At 28.4% G+C, this 16,154-nt stretch overlaps 1 protein-coding gene across 2 annotated transcripts in view; it reads right to left on the reverse strand.

Moving 5' to 3' along the window:
* Positions 1-7,354, reverse strand: part of LOC105838249 (short neuropeptide F) — a 20,653-nt gene extending 13,299 nt beyond the window's left edge. Inside the window, exon 1 of one of the 2 annotated variants that reach the window (XM_028194655.2) lies at positions 7,198-7,354. The gene's annotated coding sequence lies outside the window, so the exon portion shown is untranslated. The remainder of the gene's footprint in view (positions 1-7,197) is intronic. The other variant, XM_012683681.3, reaches the window with a different exon arrangement.
* Between the last annotated feature and the right edge of the window lie 8,800 nt (positions 7,355-16,154).

A 16,154-nucleotide genomic window follows, 5' to 3' on the forward strand; every position in this document is an offset into this window, starting at 1 on the left:
TCAAGTCATTCGTTGAATTTATGTCTCTTATTATGCTAAGACGAGTTAACGTTGTTAAATGCAAACCTACAAATTATTTTATCATTTACTTATTTTAGCGCACCGCAATATTCTGTTTGTATAAATGTTCAACATTAAGTCATTATTTTCACGAAATTTAGTTTGCACAATAAACTTTGAAATTTCCTATCTTTTCAATTATTAATTTATTTTTTCATTAAAATGTCGTACTTTCGTTATGTTATTTTTGCATTATTTTTGTGTGACTTTTAAATTGAACAGAAAAGAGAAATATAATAAAAATTAACAAGTAATGTGAAAATGTCGTATTAGACTAGGTAATACATTAATTAAATTGCGCTTAGAAAATAGACGTTTAACTACCAAGCAATTTATTTGTGTATGTATGTGCATGACGATCTGGCCTGTATTTAAAAAAATATTCTATATTCCTTTAATATATTAATGAATACTCATTAAATTTGTATTGTGTTTCGAAGCTAACATCGTAGCTCTTCATAATTTTGTGAACAAAGGTTTAGGGCAAATTTTCAGCAGCATTAACGTCGTTTTATCGACAAAATCTTTCAGTTCATTCGGGACTGCGAGTCAAAGCGCACCCCTTCAAACCCTCGATTCTCAAAGGGTCACGTTATCGATATCGTCGAGGTCATAATATTAACGGGCCATATTTCTATGCCAGTACCTAGTCAGCTACGTTATTATTTATGTCATGCAACGGCTCAAGTGACAAGACAAGAAGCAGAAGAAAAAAAAAACCGGAAACTAGCAGCATCGACACCGCGTTTCCTGAATAATTCATTGAATTATAATTAATTCTACTTAGAAGAGCGAATTGCATTTACAACGACGTGGAGCGACGCATATCCTCCCCTTCCTCCGCCTGCGCGTGCCAATCACGCTGTGAAATTAAGTGCGTATGTATATAATATGATATACATTAATTTTTGAAACATTAAATTTGATGACACGTTTTGCGAGTGATCACGTGAATGTGACATCTCCATATCATGAATTATCATTTCCACGCAACTCCTGTACCGCAATCACGGGTCGTTCACGATGAGGGTATCCGTGCAAGTATCGCGAGCTGTCTCGAACCGTGTATTAATTTAGAGGCAACCCCCATTAACGCAGGAACAATCACGGAGAACAAGAAGGCTTCGTCCATGTGTAATACCTGCCGGCGCGTAATCTGCGCCTTCGCCCGTAAAATTCAAACACAGACCCATTACACGTATCTATATTTGCATGATAAACGTCGTCTGGTCCAAAATCGAATTTTGATCCCCTTTTTTCCTCGCCGATTGACGAAAGATACGACGTTACCTTTCTCCATCTTTAACATTAATTGATTGAGTGCGGCTGAAACCGTATGTAAACATATTATTACGCTTTATTTATCGAGGATGAAAATTCCATTAACGGTAATATAACTTCCACTCCCTCGGTGTTGGAAGTTTGTTAAAAATTTTCAGAGTATCAATACACGAACAGTATTACGGGTCATCTAAAGAAGAAATTGCGCGTAAATTGCTCTACACGAGGAATACAAATTACATTGTAAATAAACACATCGTTGAAACAATATTATTCTTTTCTTTCTGAAAGGAAATGGCGCAAACATATCGTAACGTGCTCTTTATAAATTCTATATACATACATTGAGAAAAAAAGGAACAAAAATCTATTCAAAAAATAATAAACGGACATTACCGATCTCTTTAATCGAAAAAGAAAAAAACAATAAGAGCTTAAATGACTGATCAAAAACAATCGAACAGAAAATATCCGATTGGAATTTTCTAGTCGAATACTTTTAATCGGTCATGTTAGCCTTTATCGGGTTTTCCCGATTAAAGAGATCGGTAATATATCCGTATGTTACTTTTTGAACGGATCACTTTTCTCAGTGTATCTTGTATAATTCTTTCTCGCTTTTGAAAAATACACGTTACTTATTATTTCATTTAATTATACCTCTTAAAGTTTTCATATAATCTACTAAACGACTAAACAATAAAATGAAAAATATATTTAAGAATATAAATTTGTAAAAAATATTAAAATTACATTTTAAATAAGAAATAAATGTTTAAAACATTCGAAAATATAACAAGAGCTAAAGAGCGTCCTCTTAAAAAATATTTAATTTAATGTACAAAATGTATATTTGACGTCACAAGTATCTGTGATTAAATAAATTTGAAATTCTATCCCAATGTGACTAGCGATGAAGAGATCCGGTTTACGTCGTTATTTGTGTCGCGACAGTCCGTGATTATCACCGCATACGGCAGAACCCAAGTTATCGAACCTCAATTCTATTTGCTGATTCTACGGACGTGAATTATAGCGTATGATCCGTTGATTACTCACACCGCATTGACCGGGGTAAATCCGTTTAATCGTTTTCACATATTCGATGTTAAACGTACACGAACGCAATACACGCCTATGCGTAATTGCTTTATAAAGCTTTAGACGATATATAATTCTCATCAGAATTCAGAATAGAATTCCATTTATATTTTCATATGGATAGCATGAGAAAGTATTTAAAGAATTTGAACACATAATAAATATATAAAATTATGTATATTGTAATTATATGACAAATTATATATTAATTATGAATAGAATTTTTTTCTAAAATCTGACGTAAACTGACACAAATAGATCAAGTTTAATATAATATAAAGTAAGTATGCTGACCGTCCTTGTCACCGATTTCTTACATAGCGCATGTTTTTTGCATCGGTTATATTGAAAAGTTCTTATCTACTCCATGTAAACTTTCTGTATGTAAACTGCGATCAACAAGAACTTTGTCTCTAAAAACAGATTATTTTCTTTGGAGTTTCTGAGTTTTCGTTGAATCACTTAATAATTAAAACTCCAATCAAGGTGAGATATAATTTGCTGAGATATAATTTTCAGAAAGATAAATTGTGGAAAAGATAATAACTCAAATAATAATTTCAAATTTTCGAAATCTTTGAAAATATCTTTACTTAGAAATGTCTTAAGAAAAATATGTTAAATTTTTTTAAATTAGAATAAATTGTTTGATGGTATATATTATCATCAAAAATTTTTTATTATTACTCTATTTAAAAAATTTATTTTTTTTAGAAATACCAAACCATAATTTAGAATTTCTAAAATTTTGAAGAATGTATGTATATGTAATGACATAAGCAGATAATAATAACATAATAATAATAATAATAATAATAGTTAAAAGGAATATTCCATAAATAATCTGAATTTCTCAATGCATGTTTTATTTTGATTAATGGCAATTTACTTGTTCAAAGCAATAATTGTCCATCTTTTTACTCGGCACGTGCTGCATAGGCTTTTAAAGAACATAAATAATTTACGCGTACCGTTGAGAAGATGGCAAAATCGTATTTTTATTCACCAACTATTTTTACTCGTGGATACTCTCCGCATCACTTATATCAACTTTTAACGTATTTACCTGCCGGCGCTCAAGAAAAAATTGAATTTGTTGTATAATCAGTGAGTATCAATAATTAAGTAAAAGAAGAGCTATGAGAAAAAAGAAATCGATCATCGTAGTTCCGTTGACGTGCAGCTTCTACGTAACGATATCTATCCATAATTATCTCTTGCTCCAATTAGTCATTAGTGAAACGTCTTAAGCGAGCGAGAGAGTGAAAAGCACACTTTGTTGCGCAACGATGAGACACATTGTAACTGAGTATCGATTTTGGATACCATTTCTCTGTCGTAAAATTACGTTTTAAAAGTTGTTTTTCAGATATTTTTCAAAAAATTTTATTAGCGCAATAAAATCTCATGCGAATTCCGATTTTGTTTCTCCACAAAATTACTTATCCTATAAAATTTGCAAACTGTTCAGTTATCAACTCTTATGATAATTTTAATTGCATCACGTATATGTATACACGCACAACAAACATAACTATTTTATTAATATTTAAGTTAAATAAATTTTAGTTGTATAATGACAACAATATTAACGTAGTGGATCTAATAAATACACGTATTTTCAGTCAAGAAATATGAAAAAATTTTAACTTTAGAAAGCTTATAAAAAATAGGATCAAAAAATTGTAAATACAATTTGTTACTTATGAATAAATCGTGTAAATTGTATATGTCTAAGCTCATGTAAATATCCTCAATGTTAAATCTCTTGTAGTAAAATTTATAATCTGTATAATATTATACAACGCAAAGTAATAAGGTATATGTCAAAATTAATATTTTGAGTAATTATATAAAAAATATCTGCTTTAATATACAAAAAGCATATAAAACATAATATATAAAAATAAAAATATATGCCTAAAATCGTTATAATTAGTTAAAATAAACAAAAATATTAATGCAAGAAATATTAAAAGAAAAATATTTTGTATTTGAAGAATTTATACAAGTTTTTATAATTTTTCAATATTTATATTAGGAATTTTATATTTATATAAGGAATCTAAATATATAATTCGATCCTAATTATCACATTAATTGCTTTTATTTAAATTTATTTCTGGATAAAATCCGAGAAAAGTCTAACAATAAGTTTACATGCATATATAAACTTAGACTTTTCTTAAAAATAAATTTATAAAAGCAATTAATGTGATAATTAGGATTGAATATCGGATATTTATATTCCATATATAAATGAATTTATATATATATATATATATATATAAATTTATATATATATATAAATTTATTTCTGGATGCAATCCGAGAAAAGTCTAAGTTTTTTTTTTTTTTAATTGAATAAGCAGTTATTGTTATTGTCACGATACACAACGGTGATACGGTGATATACGTATAACGCGAAACTTTAAACGCAAAACACAAATCAGTTATAACAATTTATATTATATTAAATATGTAACATGTATAACATACAATATGTAAGCTGAAAATAATTACAGATTTTTAATTCAAATTATTTTATAATTCGCAAATACACCGGCTATGCAAGCCCGTAATGCAGCTACAAAATATCAATCTTTCTTTGTCCTCTGTTTTATACCTTTGACCTACGTTAGTAATTTATCACCCATTACATCGCGATAAAAAAAAATAACAATAACCACGCCGTCGGACATTTTCAATGTATTACGTATATCATAATCATAAACGCAGTATACTCAATTTTTATGAGGAATACAAAAACGTTTTTTGTTTAAATCTCCATTGATTGAATGCGTTTGTAAGGTACATATATATACAGATGCGTATCTAAATTTTTTCAGTCATTAGATCTATACAAAATATAAATCTAATTTTAATTTTTACTATGTATGTTATTTCTTTATTTTTACATTTTTTATTTAAATATTTTTGTTTTAATATAAAAAAATATTTGTCACAAAATTTATATAAATTTATATAAGTTTTAAGTTTTTTAATGTTATTTTTATGCTATCAAAATATTTATAATAATCTACATAATTATTTGCATGTTTTAAGAATAAACTAAATATCTGCATTGTGTAAGTGTATGTATGTAGAATAAAAATAAAAAAAATATTTTAAAAAGAGTTTACATCAACTATCAATTATATGTTAAATCAATGTATGTTTTTAATTGTTCTCTAAAATGTACAAAGTATTTTCCTTTGCATATTTCACAGAACAATTAAAGACTTACTTCGTGTTGCGAGAGTAACTGTCACATTGCGATTAAATTTTGACAACTGTCAAATTTGTATAGATGGTTATCTATACAATTATCGTTGTAGTTTATTTTCAAAAAGTAAAAAATAAAAAGTTAAATAGCTCGCGCAAAGCGCACGTCTGTAGTGTCTAGTTTTTCTAAAAAACTCATGTTGTGATGCATGTTATGACTCTTCAACTTTTTGAAAGGAATAAAAAGCGTATATAAAACGTATGTGCATTAATTGACAAATATAAAAGATTTTGTTTTTTACTTGACATATTTTTTTGCTGAAAAATAAAACTCAAAAATAAAGATTAATTAAGTGTAGCAATTTCTTCAAAACTATTCGTAATTGGTTGGCGTTATCATCATTTTAATTAATAATAAATCTTATTTTAATATTAAATTAAATGTAACAATCAACATTATTTTTTTATAAGGTAAAGTTAATTGTAAATTATTAAATATTATTAAAACAAAGATAAATAAATAATAAAAATATTAATCTTTTTAACCATATTTGATTCATTAGTAAATACTCAAATGACTTGTTAAATTTAAAAAAAGTTGTACTTTGATTAGAATAAAAAAATGAACCTTTAAGCCAAAAACTAAACTTTTAAAATCTATAATTTATGATTCAAAATAGAAATATTTATAATTTTATGTGCAATTAAAAAACATTAAAAAATTAAATACAACGCGTATATACAATATATAAAAATTTAATGCAAAATATAATAAATACTAAAATACATATGCTATTATATGAAAGTGTATGTGTGTGTGTGTGTGTGTGTGTGTGTAAAATGATTAATAGAATTTTATTTTAAAATTCGGATGCAAATTATAAATTGTCTAAGTTCACTTTAAGAAATATAAAATATTAAAAATAATAACATTGTATCATAAATAAAATTACAAATACTATCAAAAAATGTTATAAAAAAACAATAAATATTTAATTGGAAAAAAACGATAAATGATGATCTATCATTCATCATACAACACAATATAAATTATGAAAATTATAAAAATTAATAAAAATTATAAAATTAGATAAATTATAAAAATTAATATTAAATGTAATATAAAAACACTAATAAATTGCAATATTATTTATAACTATAATTCTTTTATGATATTATTAATATCACTATAATACAAAAAATATTATTAACAAATGTCTGTAATTAATATTTATTGTAATTATATTACAAAACTTATTACATTGTAAAAATTTCTGATTTAAATTTTTACTTTGCAAAGTCAGAAACTATTAATATAATATTGATAAATCAGAAAGTAGAGAAGTCCACATTTAGTGATAACAAGATTTCATATTACATTTAAATAAATTGCAAAAAAATATGTACATCTTTCATTTAAAAACGCGGACGTGTAAATTGCGTAGACGTCTATCAGAAAAAGGAAGGAAACGAAAATGAGACTAAGGAGATGCAAATTGACATGTGTAGAAAACAAATCGTCGAACTCACCGGATTCGAATTCTTGAGCGTTAGTCACAGGTGACGAGAGACGAGCGGGGATTGAGTGGCTGGCACGTTACGGCGGTAATGATGCGAAGTGTGACGATACCGAGGGACCCCTTATATATATGGGAAGCCGCCGTGCTTTCGACGGGGGGATGAAAGAGAGACAGGAAAAGAGAGAGAGAAAGAGATAGAGACAGGGTGGGCGCACAGGTGGCCGCTTGAAAGCGGCCACGCGGTCATGGGGCGCAAGCGTCCTCTTCTTGCCCTGCCCCGTTCATCCCTCCAGCTTCACCATCCCCTCGCGACGAGATGACGAGGTGGTGGACGGACTTGCTCGCTTTCTCGTGGTATGCTTTACCATCCTCCCCCGCAACGAGATAACAAGAAGGTAGACGGACTTACCTTACCTGCTTTCTCGCGGTATGCTTCACTATCTTCTCGTGACGAGATGATGAGGAAGTGGACGGGACTTATCTTACCCGCTTTCTCAGGATGTCTCGCACGCAAATGATCTTTTCCGGACAATTTCATTAAAGAATCCCGGAGTGCCAAAGTAGTTAATGAGTTGTATGTGTTAATCTTGATAACGCCCGCTCACGTAACTGCAGTGTCTGTCAATGATGACATTTAAGATGCACATCTGAAAAAACGCGAAAGGGTTAAGAAGTAGTAAGGTTCAGAAAATTGTGACCAGAAAGAAACCTATCGATTTTTTAAAGGTCACGTTTTGTACACTCAGTGGTGGAATATGACAAAGCAACGTATTTTTAAAATATGATGCGTATGACATTCTGCTGAAAAAATGTCACTCTCGTGCAAATAATTTTGTGTTCTCTGTAATAAAGACATACAAAATCTTCTATGATGGATTGCCGCTCCGAGAGAAATGTTCTGTACATTAAACACACTTCTCTTGTACGCTGTAGAGAGCGCAATTATATCCATAAAGTTATGTTTGCTTTTTATGTTTAATTTTACCTGAAAATAGTTGTTTCCACAGAAACAATAAAAAATTAAAAAAATCTTTTTTATGTTCCATGAAAATTCTAATTCGGCTTTCAATTATACTTTTATGCGAGTTACATTTAATTTATTTCTTTTTGCAGATATCTATTCTTACTACACTTCGTACCTCTGAATCTAATTAATTGTACTTCGCATTCAGATAATTTACAAACCACAGATGAATGAAACTACGAACAAAGATGGATCTGAAACTTTTCCAGTCTTTGAAACTGAAGTAACTAACGCGGTATAATTTTCATAAATCTCCATTAAATTGTCGTATCACGACGGATTTTTCATGCGCGGGTGTGACATTGTAGTATTACTGATGTATTACTATTGTAAGATCATACGTTTTGAAACACTTCAAAAAATTTTGCTATATTTGGCGAAGTGGGACGCTGGCAGTCGGTTGTTTTATTATGGGTCTGATCCCTACAAGAAAGGGCCATCTTCATTAAGAACTCCTTGTATCGCGACTGCTACAGACCGTAACAGGAAGGTGGTTTTCATCCTAACGAGATCGTTCTCTGACGTCTAACATGTTCTCCCTTTTTTTCTCTTTTTTATTTTGATTATGCGTCGTACGAATCTTACTTGACGATATGAATCACATCGACAACGTTCCATCTAAGATCTAAGTGATGAAATAAATTCTTGCGTCTTTGAGGCGCCAGCCTCGCGTCGCAGATCAGCGTCGAACATCTCTGGAGAAAAATTTCGTATATACGAACTTATTAACAATTAGATTTTTAACTTTTTAAAAATTTAATCTATTTTATCTATTTGCATGCGTTCGATCCCACGTGCGATTGGCAAGCGACTAAAAAATCAAACATAAAAAAAAACAAAAGCAAGAAAGGAAAAAACAAAGGAAAGAAAAGAAAATTCTTTGTATACAAATATAAATTAAAATAACAGGTATAAGTTAAGCAATGTGTGTGTTATTAAAAATTTTATCATAAGAATTGTAAATTTCTTAACATATAAAATGTTATTGAACTATTTTGAATAAGCTAAATTAAGTGACATTTGGAAATATCTGAATACATTTGGATAACTTTGTTAAAAAAAAGATTATTTTAAGAAAAAACTACTTTTTATAGTAATTTTCTTTTATCTCATTTAGTAAAATATTTTCTGATTATTTTAAATTTAAATGTCAAGTTTTTAATTAAAATATCATAAAAAAAAGGTCGAATCTAAAATTAATAAGAGATTAAAATTATTGATATATATTTTTTTAATTCAATTTTATTTGATTTATTAAATTTGTAATTTATTATCTGATTTATTAAATCAGAAAATGCTTAAATTTTTAAATAAAATTTTGTGAAAAAAATTAAAAAAAAAATTGGTCTAATATTCGTACTAATTCTGCTCCAAATAAATCAAAATACTTGTTATTTTAATTTATATTTGTATACAAAGAATTTTCTTTTCTTTCCTTTGTTTTTTTCCTTTCTTGCTTTTGTTTTTTTTTATGTTTGATTTTTAGTCGCTTGCCAATCGCACGTGGGATCGAACGCATGCAACACAAAACTAAGCCGAAAATTGTTATTTATTCACAATTGGTCCTTTGTTCTTTCTTTCGTGTGCATGTCACTTGCTTTCACGGTACGAACATCTAAATTAAAAATCTACATTCAAAAATTTCACTACGTTTTCAGTCATTTACTCATGTAAAAAATTTGCTTGTTAAATCACCGAGAGATGAAAATCTCTAGCTTCTCCATTTTAGCAATAAAAGACCTATTTCATAAATATCACATTTTCCATCATTCTGATTATAGATTGAACTGTAGTTATTTTGTTTTTTACATTGCTTGAAAAGATATTGTACGTTATTATAATTTGAGAGATATAATTAAAAAATGTTTGAACCATTTTTCCACTTATTGATTACATGTTTAATGTATGTATGTGTGTGTGTGTGTGTGTGTGTGTGTGTGTGTGTGTGTGTGTGTGTGTGTGTGTAAAATTATAAAAAGAAATATAAAATTAAGTCTTGGTAAAACTTGTAGCCTAATTATCTTTATTAAAATTTTGCTTGTAATACATTTATAATGCGTTTATAATATAATACATTTGTATTATTTTATTTTTATAAAAATTTATTATAGATGATTGTTTTATGCGATTAAAACAAAGGTTTATATTTTAAATTATTCTATTTCCTATTTTTATAGTCTACGTGTTTTGTATATTCCAATACAGATTATTTTTAATTTTATGAAATCTTTAATTGTTTTTATTAGAGAATTATAATAATCTTAATATTAAAAAATTATAATAATAAAGATTTTTTATAAAAAAGATACAGATCTCTAAGATTCATTAAAATCCTTTTTTTATCATTATTTCAATTTATCATTATTTCATCAATTTCAATTTATCATCAACATCATTTTAGGATAACAGTAAAGAAATGTCATGAATTTGAGAATTATTATTATTCGATTATCAAATTGCATGAGTAACCAAGTATTTCTTATTTCGTCTTTGTAACAAGATTTATCAATTTAATTATCCTGTTCTTTGAAGATTTTACTTTGAATCTGCGAAAAGCAGATAAGTGAATAACCAACGATATAATTCGAAAATCTTACAATTAATGAGTCTTGTGGCAAATTGCTAACAATGTCCCGCGAAATATAAATGACCTTTCTAACACCAAAAAAATTAAAAATTTACGCTTTTAATTAATATATCAATTTTACATGTAAAGTATCTAATTAGGTTCATAAAAGTAATCTTTCATCAATTTTTAAAATATTGATAGTAAAAAATAAATAACTGTAAAATGTTTTCAAAAGTAAATGATTTTAATATAAATTAAAAAATTTTAATCATAAAAATATACCACTTAATCGATACTTTATTTCTTTTATAACGCAAATCTTATAAAAAATCCTAGTAATTTATTGCATACTATATGCTGTGCAGCCAATTAAGAATATTATAATATAAATATATTATAATATAAATATACTATAATAACATCTAACAGTTTTGAATTTAATATTCTTTTAGTCTCTATTTAGATTTAAAAATATTTGTACAGATTTTCATTATGTTAAATTTTATAATATAAAATTTATATAAAATATTAAAATACTAAAATTTTTTAAAAATATAAATATGATATCGAAAATGTTAATAGTTAAATAGAATAACTTGTTTCGTCATCCTTGCTTTAATCATTTCATCGCTTTTATCACTTACGAGATTGCATGGATGTTTGTTTGTACTCTAAGCTTATATTTTTGCGAGATAAACGTAAGTCGGTAAACAAACATTTTATCTTGTCTAAATGAAAACATGCGGAAACTCGATTTTATTGAAATTCTGTTTGGCTCTCTTTTATAAGTAAATTTATAGAAAATGCGCTATTGACCGAAATATAAATTCATGCTACAAATAAGATATATATGCACACGCATGTACACACGGCACACATGTGATGTTACTAAATATTTTTTGGTGATTTATTATTTACTTTCTATAATAAATAATAAATATGGAAATATTAAAGAAATATCAAGAGTTAATAACAAATTCTTCTGACCACAGTGACTCGGAGTGCTTGCTTTAATGTCACGTTAACGAACAAAGTATTAGTAGCATAAAATAGTTAAATTACTTTTGCTGCTAGTAATAGTTAAATCGACGAGGATTAAAAAACCTCACGTAGACCCGAGCGTTAATAACTTTCAGAACAAATTTCTTGAGACTCTTGCCTTTTGCGTCGCCTCGTCGAACTAAACTATTTGCTATCTCTTATACAAAATAGCTTGGGCTCGTGATAAGTGTGGTAACGAGCGTTCAGTTTGCCCTGTAACGATAAATCAAGTATCCTCTAAGAAAACTTATTAATTGTTTTTTTTTCTTTTTTTCTTGTGACTGGGAGAAACAGATCCACCTAACTGCTAAAATTTTAATAACGAGTCCGCCGCGTTTCTCCGCGTAATATCGTACTCTCGTTTTTCTCTCCCTTCGTTTAGAAACACGGACAGGAGACACGATTTTCTGATGCGAGAGGATCCGGGAAATAATAATTACAACGCAACGCATGTGTCTTCACGTCACTCTAACTTATATTAATTGTACACGGCTGTAAGATCAAGAATGCTATATTTTATTGATACCCAACGCTGTCTCGTGTCCTGTATTTTTTCGTTTTTATTCACGCAGAGAGCGAAACTATCCAATTTATTTAATTAATCACCAGGAAAATTGCGGTAGATTCCCCAGCGAGTGACATTTGAAAAAGCGTTTATATTGAGGAGACACTTTAAATCGGTGATTGAAATACGTGTTGCCGTTGTGTAAAATGAAATTAAAAGGGGGTATTGAAGAACGTATCGCTTCTTCTAATCCGGAAATCGAAATGAAAGAAGAAAAATCGATGCGCCGGATTACTGAGTAAAACTCACGCAATAAATCGGCGCGCAGTGGAATGTTTTAAAATTGATCCGACGCTTTCCCTCTCCGTGGTCTACTTTAACTCCTTCGTGAACGAAGATGTATCGCATATACCCAACAATCTCGTTATCCCCGTTAACGTGGAGCTTAACTTTTTACTCTTATCAACTCGTAGCAATTTACTGAAGGACGATTAACTAGAACACGCGTAAATTATTCTCACCTGTTCGACAATAAAATCTGCTCGCAGTAAAAGTTACGGCCTTTTCTACCGAAATGAAGGAGAAAGAGATAGTTGATGCAACAAATAAAAACAGATTGCATTAAAAAATACTCGCATTATGCGTAAATGTGTATACAATGTGTAGCAAACGTGTTAAAGTTTGCATGTTTTTTCGGGGACAAATAGAGGGAGATAAATTTTTATATTTGTTCACATTTAAATCGCGCAAAGGGGAAACTGTTTTTCGCGTGCGCCGTTTAAAACGCTGAAGATAACAAACTGACAAACATCGAGTTTTCGTGTCGGTAGTTTTCACCGCGAGATGAGACGGCGAAACGCATGTCGATCAAACAGGCAAACACGCTACGCATACGTTGTTCGCATTGCGACGTGTCACCGTTTCGGTCCTCCATGCTAATTCGATATTAAAATATCGTATAACGCCACATGCGGAGTTCAGCGCGGCACGATGGCGACATATGTATATCGCCAAAATAAAAAAGCAACGCAAGTTTGTAACAACTTGAACTGCGGTCTGTCTCGTAACGATGATCAAATCTGACGTAGTTTGTCGCTGCGAGCAAATAGAGAGAGTTTGAATCTCCTATAAACGGATCTTTCCATTTGAGCACCGCCCCCTCTTCCCCCTAAATAATGGTTCTGGTTGAGTGATGCCGGATCTATGGGTTGGTCGCGCACTCAAAATTAATGGTATTACCACATCGTGGCGTAGCTTGCGTGAAAATTAATGAGAGCAATTAATAGCTCGATTGATTTATTCGTTGTGTGACCGTTCGAGTCGCGAAACTCGCACGACTCTCTGAAAATGATATTTTTTTAAAAAGATAATGTCAATAATGCAATATATAAAATTAGTCATAAGAATTATTGCACTCGGTCAAACATAGCACTGTAATGTATTAAACAATAATTATCAAAGATTAATAAAACAATTGATTTTTTAAAATGTATGTTAAATATAATAAATTACTTGCAATATTTTATAACGATTATTAGATTCATTATTGAAAAATATTTTAGTTTACATTTATCTCTCATTTAGCTAAAATTGTCTTTAACAAATAAGATAAGCAATGATAAATTTGAACTGGTTACAAATTTAAACATAGTAAGTTACGATGTTTTATTTATATAATATTTTATTGATACAATTATTATTATTATTTTCTTAGAAAATTAGATATCAAATAATACGTATAATAAAAAAAATGACGCCAATTTAGATTTTAGTGTTTGATAAAATATAAAACAGTTTTATATAACATATATATATATATACATACTCGAAAATTAACTGCATCAACAATGTGTGGAAAGAATTTCATTGATTTTTATACATTATGCCGTTTTGAAAATATATAATTTTAAGTGTAAATAAAATTTTATATTAGAAATATATCCAAAATCTTCCAACCAATTATTCCTTAGATATCTGTTTTAATTTTATACATTTGCATGTAAGACAAAAAAATTAAAAATTGCACTGTTTGTACCACATGCAATACAACGTATTTTTTGTTATTTGCTATTAATACTTACATCAAATAACTATCTTATAATTTTTATCTTATTATTTTAAAAATATTTAATAAAATATGTGTGCGTATAAAATTAATAACAATTATGTTTAGTAATATTAACAAATTGGATATTGTTGATAATATTTTTATATTATTATTATATTATAATTATTTTAATTGTTTTACATAATTTTAAAAGTAAAATGTTTATTGAATAGATAGTAGTATTGGAACTTCTTTCACATGCATGATGAAATTGTTTTAAAACACTCGTGACAACGATTACCTCTTTGAATGGTACGACACACCGCGAAAGTTTCAAGCAAACATGCTTATAACATGCGTTTGTGCAGGACCTTTTGTGCGCAACATGTGCTCATAAAATAGCAAGTAAAACTCTCTCCCTGTGTCATATTTATTTAATGTAATCTAGAAATATTACATTTTATATCTCCTTATATGTAGCTCGCTGAAGATCAAGAAATCACTTTGCGTAAAGTACACAATCAAAACTGTTTGTTATAAAGAAAAAATGTTATCGCGTGCATATGTATGTACATATGACCGATGATAATAAACAATTCTATTAATTATATGTATAATTAATAGCACACAATTAATTCTGCAGTAATAAATATATTTTAGATTAATCATTTCTCTCCTCGTTATCATGCATGCAGTCACAAAATTAATATTGCATTGAGTGTGTATCACAGGATGTAAAATAAACATGCAACTGTCGGGATTTTGTGTAACAAGAAGTTACAAGTAAGAAAAGAAAGTTCAGATAAAAAAGATCATTATAGCAGCTATACTACATTACCAAACATTTTACTTTAAAAAGATATAAGAGTCCTATAATTTGATTTTCGCTGCACCGTCCATAAGAGTCCTGTAATTTGATTTTTGCTCCACCATCCTTTCACCTTTAAACACAAACAGGAAATGTCTCGTTTTGAATTATGATTAAATTATAATGAAATTATAATTAGAATTTGATTTATAATTTTAGTTATTTAATTTTAGTAATTTATACTTTGTATAAAAAACACAATGTCTGTTTACGATGTTTACAACAAATGAAACAGTATATTAATTAAAACTTGAAACTGTAAAAAGTAATGGTAAAATTCAATTTTTGAAGTAGAAAATATTTTATAATAAAAAATTTTTAAGTATAGTTTTACAAAATAAATAAATATTTTACAAAATAACAGTTATTTTAGAAAGTTAACGTATAAAAAAAAAATAATTTTATTTAAAAAATTTAAACAACAATCATTAATATATTAACAATTAAGTTTGTTTTATTGTTAAAGTTTTTTTAATAATAAAAATAAAATAATTAAACATATAATAATTTTAACTTACGTTGCCTGAATTAATCATTTGATCATTTGATTAGCGTTTAACTGTTAAGTCAATTCTCGTTCTTTGAATCCATTGTCATGTTTATTATCACATAATAGTGACATAAGTAATAACGCATTGTGTGGAAACGCAAACAATGTTGTAAGCAATGGTTTCTGCGGGTAGGACATTATAATGGTTCAGTGAATAAATCGCCATTATGTTGTTATCATTTCCTCAGATGTAATTCACTGATATTTATATGAACCTACATAAATTTAATAATTATATAAGCTCTTTCTTCAAAAGTTCATCAGATATGAATAAAATTTTATCAACGTTACTCTGTACATAAAATTTTCAATCTCAGTCGAGTTTTGACGTTTAAAAAGTTAAATAAAGTTTGAGCGAATAAA

The sequence above is a fragment of the Monomorium pharaonis genome, chromosome 2 (genome assembly GCF_013373865.1).
Source record: "Monomorium pharaonis isolate MP-MQ-018 chromosome 2, ASM1337386v2, whole genome shotgun sequence".
Lineage (NCBI taxonomy): Eukaryota > Metazoa > Arthropoda > Insecta > Hymenoptera > Formicidae > Monomorium > Monomorium pharaonis.